Raw genomic sequence first — 8,282 nt, 5'->3', positions numbered from 1 at the left:
AAGTAGACTACGACATATATAACACTCTATTGTGCTTCTTTTATCATCACCACTGGTGATAAAATTCCACGACTCTCTCCAGATTTTGTCCTGTCTCTGAATCTATTTTACCAGCTATTGGAATTCAAGAAAGGGCTATGGGATAGGTAGGTCTGTTGTGCCAACATGGCCAATGAGCACATGTGAGATTAGTTGAAGGGTGGAGAGATAAATGGCTCTGCCAGGCTCGCCTCCCTTTCTTGCTCCTTGATCATCAGACCAGGGTGCTGTGTGGCTGCCTTGCTGGTTCTGTGCCTCCATTTTGTAAGCTGCACTACCTGTGGGACACCTAACCCATGGGCTGTGTCACTGTAACTTGAGGTTCCTTCAAGACCTGCTTCGCCACACCATTGGAACTGATCTCTTGAGCTGGGGACTGTGGGACCCTGTCGTCTGACTGACTATGGTTGACCTGTCTTGCTGTTTGCTGCCTATGCCATGATAGCCTGAATTGCTCTACAGAGAACTAGCTGGTGGCCCTCAAGACTGGAAGGACTGCCAGTGTCTCACAACTGTCTCATGGGAGTGAGTTCAGTGAGCCATTTGTACTGCTTTATAGACTAATTAACTGCTTATTTCTTTATTATATATATATATATTAGTGTCCTGGTTTTGTTTGTCTAGAGAATCTTGTCTAATACAATTGGTACCAGGAGTGCTTCTAGAGAAATAAGATCATAAACATGGGCTTCTTAAATTGGAGCTCCAGCCTGATTAGTCTTAACAGCACTAATAATGCTATTTCTCCACCTCAAGGCATGGATAAGTCTGCCACTCTTACTAATCCATGGTGTGAAATAGCAAAGCTAATATCTACAGTATCACCACTGATAGATGAGGTGCTGGTAAAAGGAGAGGCTCTGGGTGATCTTATGTTTGATATTTTCTGGCACTTTTGTCAGGATGGCAATTATAGGAAAGCTGGTTGGCTGGTCCTCCTTACAATGGAAAGTGTGAGTAAAGAGAGGGATGGTCTCAGAGCCTCAGAAGCGGGCCTCAGGTGCTGACTATTGAATTAAAAGCTTCCACCTGTGCTTCAAAGGAGAGCCCTCTCTCCTCTAGTAACAGAGCTGCCATTGCTGAGAACTAGGTCCAGAGTCTCATTATGCGAGTGGCTGAATTACGACATTGGTTAAATTGCAGATCTAAAGCAGTGTCTGATAACATGGTGAGGGCATTGATAGGAAAACATTGGGACCCTGAAAAATGGGATGGGAACATATGGGCTGATGATCCAGAAAAGGAGGATATTGAGCCCCTAGAAACAATTGACCTACCCCAATCAATAGAGCTGCCTCTCCCAGCTGAAAGTATTCATTCACTATGAATAAAACAACCCACACCTGAGCAGATTAACCAAACTGCTCAAGCTGAAATGCCAGGTGGGGCTGCATCAGTAGCATTGCCTGAGGGAGATGCCTTACAAGAGATTGCTGAGAGCATCCAGGAAACACCCTCAGCACCCATTATTTCCTCTACACCTGTAACTAAAATTAAGGCTTAGAAAACTCTGAAAGGTGAGGTTGAGATGATTACCCAAAAAGAAGCACATTATACTCACAAAGATCTGCTTGAGCATTCGAATACATACACGCAGAAGCCTGGGGAATATCCCTGGGAATGGTTACTAAGGGTGTGGGATACTGGCGGAAGAAATGTAATATTAGACCAGTCTAAAATTTTGGATATGGGACCCCTAAGCACAGATTCTTCTTTCAATGTCTCGGTGAGAGAGGCTAAGAGAGGATCTAATTTTTTTATTTGGTTGGTTCGCTGAAGCATGGACTGCCAGATGGCCTACAATAGACAAATTTGAAGTGCCTGTCCTACCTTGGTACACTGTAGAGGAAGGCATCCAAAAGCTTAGGGACATTGGTATGTTGGAATGGATCTATCAGGATCTTCCCATAGACCCCAAAAGGGAGTACCCTGAGGACATCCCTTCACCATACCCATAAGGAACATAAGGAACAAGTCTGTGAAGTGCGCCCCAGCATCTCCAAAGTCTCCTGTGATTGCTATTTTATGTGCACCAGGATTACCAGTGGGCACTCCCTAAGCGAACTCCGACATTTGCCCACAATGGGGCTGATTGGTCCCCGTGGTAGTAGAGGGTAGGTGTCACCACTGAATCAACAGAGACAGGGTGGGCATGATTATAACAGACAGCAAGGTTTCTGGAGTAATCAAAGCAACCTGTCTCGTGTGGACTTATGGCATTGGCTTCTTAGCCATGGTGTCCCAAGGAGTGAAATAGATGGGAAACCTACTAAATATTTACGTGATCTATACAGGCAGAAGAATGCTAGATTTCCAGATCTGAGCCACAAATTACAGTCCCACAACCCCTTGAATGAGGGGAAGGCTGTGTCCCTTTGAAGGAGGGCCCTGCTACATCACTGAAGGTCTATACTGTTAGTCTTTCTTCTAGCCTTCCCCAAAGGAACTTGTGGCCTTTCACAAGAGTGACTATTCATTGGGGGAAAGGAAATAAACAAACTTTTCGGGGATTACTAAACACTGGCTCTGAACTGACACTAATTCCAGGAGACCCAAAGTGTTTCAAAGGCCCACCAGTCAGAGTGGGGGCTTATGGAGGTCAAGTACTCAATGGAGTTTTAGCTCAGGTATGCCTCACTGTGGGTCCAGTGGGCCCCAAACTCATCCTGTGGTTATTTCCCCAGTTCCAGAATGTATCATTGGAATAGGCATACTTAGTACCTGGCAGAACCCCCATATTGGATCCCTGAAATGTGGAATAAGGGCTATCACGGTAGGAAAGGCCAAGTAGACATCATTAGAACACCATTGCCTAGTAAAATCATAAACCAAAGCAGTACCACATTCCTGGAGGGAATGCAGAGATCAGTGCCACCATCAAAGACTTGAACGATGCAGGAGTGGTGATTTCTACTACATCTCTGTTTAACTCACCTATTTGGCCGGTGAAGAAGACAGATGGATCCTGGAGAATGACCGTGGATTATCATAAACTTAACCAGGTGGTGACTCCAATTGCAGCTGCTGTTCCAGATGTGATTTCATTACTTGAGCAAATTAATACTTCTCCTAGTACTTGGTATGCAGCTATTGATCTGGCCAATGCCTTCTTCTTAATACCAGTCTCAAAAGACCATCAGAAACAATTTTCCTTCAGTTGCCAAGGACAACATTACAGTTTCACAACTCTCCCCCAGGGGTACATCAACTCTTCCACCCTGTGCCATAATTTAGTCTGAAGAGACCTTGATTTGCATGATTCTACAACTGTGTGAACCATTATATATATTTGCTATACCTCTGTGCTAGTCTGGGTTCTTTAGAGAAACAAATCCACAGAAACTCATGTATAAGAGAGAGTTTTATAAAAGGTTAAGTGCACATCAAGAGAACATCCCAACCCAGTGCTGCCCAAGCCCACAAGTCCAACATTAACCCATTAACCCATATGTCCAGCACCAATCAACCAAGTCCTCCATCTCACCAAACAGACGCAATGATGCCAACTTCAGGAGGAAAGCCGAATCAGTGAATGTGTAAGCATCTCAGCACTGGCAGGGGTCTCCACACTCAGGGCTACATCAGGGTAGGTCCATGTGTCACTGTAACTTGAGGTTCCTTCAAGACCTGCTTCGCCACACTATTGGAACCTAACATCTCTTGAGCTGGGGACTGTGGGACCCTGTCATCTGGCTGACTGTGGGTGACCTGCCTGGCTGTTTGCTGCCTGTGGCAGAGTAGCCATGGAGAATTACCCAGCGGCCCTCAAGACTTGAAGGACTGTTGGCGTACTAGCTGTCTCATGGGAGTTGCACTGAGCCATTTGTACTGCTTTATAGATTTATTAACTGTTTATTTCCTATGTTATCTATCTAAATTTATTTATTTATTCATTCATTCATTCATTCATGTCCTGGTTTTGTTTCTCTAGAGAAGCCGTCTAGCATAGGCTGTCTCTGACTCAGCAAGGAATTCTCAGTTTGCTTTGCACACTGCCTCCAATGATCTCTACCCTGACTTCTCAGTTGGACAAGCTTAAAGACATTTCCCCTGAGACCAAATCACTCAGTCAGAGCTCACTCGTGAAATGTCATCTTTCCTTTGCATCTTTTACCTTTTGTTTAAAACTGTGGCTTGGAAATAAATACATAAACATTTTCTCCATTTTAATTTTTTTAACTTCAACTGCATGAAAATTAATTTTAAAAATATTCCTATGTGTATATGTTCGCCATCTCTCCTTCCCTGTGATTAATCCAGTATAATGCATTTGTTTGTATCTGATACTCCTGCTGCCAAGAATAACTTAAAATTGTGAATTTCAAACAAACAAACAAAAAAACTTTTAAAACTATGAGAGTAGACTCATGGAAGCTCAGAAGTGCCAAAATGCTTTATAGAATCAAAAATCACTGAGATCATTTTATAATCATCACTGTGTTCCTACATGTAAATTTGGTTTTTAAATAGGAAAAGCCAGATAACTAAGCAGAAAGAGATGAGTGATTGCAGTATTTTTTTTTTTTAGTACCAGGGAGATAAACATTTTATTTCAGTGACAAAGTACCTAGAAAGAAAAAAATGGTTGATGGAACATGTATTCTCTTGTAGTTAGCATTTGCTTGGAACAAAGATCCACAAAACACAGCCAGACCTGTCTACAAGGGCTTTTCCTGAGTGTATCAGCAACTCTGTATGTCTGAGTAGACCTACTCAGTACAATGGTTATATTAAGGAAATGATTGTGTTATTATGGAAACGGAGTCCTGAAGGCACAATGGTTAGTTACATGGCTGCTAACTGACATGTAAGAGATTCTAACCCACCAGCTACTTCACAAGAGGAAGATAATGTTAGTCTGAAGATCGGAGCCGTGTTCACCCAACGGTGCAATTCTATTTAGTCCAATATGGTCTCTCTGAGTTGGAATTGACAGAACACAACCACAATCTTATGGAAATAGATTGCCTGGTCATTTTTCTGTGGTGCCCCTGGGTGCATTCAGACCACCAACTTTTCACATAGTAATCAAGTGTAAGCCACGTGTCTAGGTGTGTGGTGTGTATTTTTATTCTCCTAAATTTTTAAGACTGTGGAAAGTTATGTGCCAAAGTCACATACACAGGATTGGGAACAGTCAGAAATGCAAACCTAGGTGATTCTAAGGCCATTGTACCTTTCATTGAAAACCTTTTCGTCCACATTATTGTAACACAGCTGGAATTTTTATTGGCTATCATTTATTTTAGAGTAACTATTATTTTCGCAGATAGAGACATTTCACAGAAGGGAAAATAAAAGGAAAGAAGGCAGCAACACACAGATAGACATGAGAGCTGAACCTGGCTGTGAAAGCAAATGACACTAGACACGAGGATAATTAGAGGAAGACTATCTGTACATATGGATGTGTAGGGGCTGCAAATATATCCATGATTATTGTTGAATATACAAGAAGCAACATGATGAAAAATTCTTAGCCAGAACAGAACACCTTGAAGGAATGTGTTGTTGGGTCAGAGGATTCAAGACCATAGGCTTTTTTGACATCAAAGTCCATTGGCATCAGCCTCAAGTCAAAAATCATAGCACCTTCCACCAATGCGGATTACTTTTTATACCTCTGAGATAGGTAAGCCAAACCAAAGATTCTTGTAAAAATTGAATTCCATTATTTTTTTTAAAGAGCAGCATATAGAGAGAAAGCTTTCTAAAGTTTTTTTTTTTTTAAAACCTCCCAGTGCCTCCTGGTTTCAATAGATGCACTCAGTCTCGATATTGTATTATCCTTTATTTCTTAAACATTTTAAATAAGGTGACCTCAGTCTTTCAGGTGGTACGAATGGAAATTATTGAATAAACATTAGTGCCACAGATGAGAATTGCTCTTTTAAAGTTAAAAATTGTTCTTCTTTATGGGCCTTTTCTAAAGTGCATGCATTTCAATTCCCTGTTTGCCCTTTCTTCTATTTTAATATAATTGAGTAAAAATGGTGTTCTCCAGAATATGTTCTTTGTGGAGGAAGTTAGATAGCATATAGCCACTAGAGAAAAGAAAGTTCGTCCTAAAATCCCTCATCCATCCTTCAGTTACACTGTGCACTTCGTAACCTCCCATTTGTTTTGCACTATAGAACTGTGCGCACTACTTTCTACTAGCTCCACAGGGATTCTTTTCTTAAAATCTTTTAAGGGAAACGTGGGTTTAATTTAATATTGTTTTATATTCTTTTTTTTTTAATCAGGGGAGAGCGCGAACGCAGTCCTCCACTACCACAAATTCTGCAGTCGAGCTTCCCACATTTGGGGAAATCACAGGGGTCAGCACATCCGGGATGCAATGGATGAGCCTCGCCCTAGGTAAGTATTGTTTTTATATTCTTCAAACAAAGGTTTTTCTCCTTGGATTTTCCTGGAGCCATATTTATATTATACTTACCAAATAATTATCTCTTGTCCTACTCTCTTTTCTGAATGTCAGCCTTCTATACACAATAGTCTACCCATCTTCCTTTGAATATGGAACTGACATCTCAAATCAACATGCTCATGGCAGAATACCAGGTATTCTTCTTTCCCTACTGTTCTCAATAAATATAAACATGTTCTAATTTACAGCAGCTCCCATGTTTAAGTCCATTGTGGCAGCTACTGTATCACTACATCTCCTAGAGGAGCTTCCTCTTTTTCACTGACCGTCTTCTTTCCCAAGCATGATATCCCTCTCCAGGGCTGGTCCCTGGTGGTAACATGTGCAAGCATGAGAGGCAGAAACTCGGCATTCTCACACCAAGTCACTTTTTGGCCTTACTTTTTCCAAGGCAGATTTGTTTGTTTGTTCTTCTGGAAGTCCATGGAATATTTAATACTCTTCATCAACACTTTATTTCAAAGGCACTTTTCCCTTAGTCTTCTTTATTCACTGTGCATGTTACATACATGCATATGGCCACAGTTCCTCATTTCTGTCAAAGCTAACAATTGTCCCCCAATTCTTCAAGTCTCTTTGTCTTGGGTTTGGTATCATTAAGAGAAGAATAAGAGACAAGAGGCCTGGTGGCCCTGTTGGGTAAGCTTCAGACTTTTCACCATTTTGGGTAAAAGAGACAAGATGAAAAAATAATATGTTCTCTTGAATGGAATCCTGAAACAGATAAAAGGACTAAATATATGTTCTCTATATGTGTATGTTGTTCATATATAATTTAATGGATATGAAATAAAAGCATTCATAGATGGTTTTTGCATTTTAGACATTTAAAATTTAAGATATTTATATAGAGAGATACATGAGTAAAAGCATAGATTTTAGTTAAGAATATATGAATGAAATCTATTGCTGTTGAGTCAATTCTGGCTCCATAGGCCAGAGTTGAACTATCCTACAGCATTTCCAAATCTGTCATCCTTATGGAACCAGACTGCCACATCATTTGCACAGAACAACTGATTCATGGACTCAATTGTCAACAATAAATAAACAACCAACCACTGTATCACTAGGGCTAGTTTGAAATATCAATTAGAAACAAGAACAAGAGAACAAAACCACTGTCTAGCACATAATGACCTATCGTACACAGTAATACTGCGCCTTCAGGTTTTCAAGGCTGTATATATTTGTGATAGCAGACAGACTTATTTTTCTCTGGCAGAGGAACTGGGGAAATTCAACTCTTGACCTTGCAGTTATGAACCCAATGTGTGGTCCGTTACACCGTCAGGGCTCTGAGGTCAAAAAAGTCCTTCATTAATTGTGACAAATACAAACCAGATGTAGGCTAGATGGGGACACTCTGTATCATCCTAACAAACTTTCTGTGTGTGCGTAACCTTTACATAACCCAAGAAGCAGTCATTAAAACAGAACAACATGACACCACATGTCTAAACTGAGGAAAGGAGTAAGTCGGGGTTATATCTTTTCACCATAATTACTCAGTCTCCATACTTACCAAATAATAGGAGAAGCTTGAGTCTAAAAAGAGACATGTGAGATCAGAATTGGAAGAAGAGTCATTAACAATCTGCAATATGCAGATGTTACAACATTGCTTATGAAACAAATGGGGTTTTAAGTTCCCCACAGATGAATATCAAAGGCTACTGCCTTCAAAATTGAGATTTCCCCTCAACACAAAGACAAACAAATCCTCAAATGTTGGTCAATAAGCACCTTTCCAATAATTGGATAAAATATTGATGCTGTCAAAATTTCCTTTTACTTGGATCTACTTTCAATA

General features: G+C 40.7%; 1 pseudogene; it reads right to left on the bottom strand.

Annotated features, from left to right (window-relative positions):
• Positions 1-6,281: 6,281 nt before the first annotated feature.
• On the bottom strand, positions 6,282-6,469 carry LOC142429933 (U1 spliceosomal RNA; annotated as a pseudogene).
• Between the last annotated feature and the right edge of the window lie 1,813 nt (positions 6,470-8,282).

The sequence above is a fragment of the Tenrec ecaudatus genome, chromosome 16 (genome assembly GCF_050624435.1).
Source record: "Tenrec ecaudatus isolate mTenEca1 chromosome 16, mTenEca1.hap1, whole genome shotgun sequence".
Taxonomy (NCBI): domain Eukaryota; kingdom Metazoa; phylum Chordata; class Mammalia; order Afrosoricida; family Tenrecidae; genus Tenrec; species Tenrec ecaudatus.
Note: the sequence above shows the minus strand (reverse complement) of the source record. Positions and strands in the feature narration are given on the sequence as shown.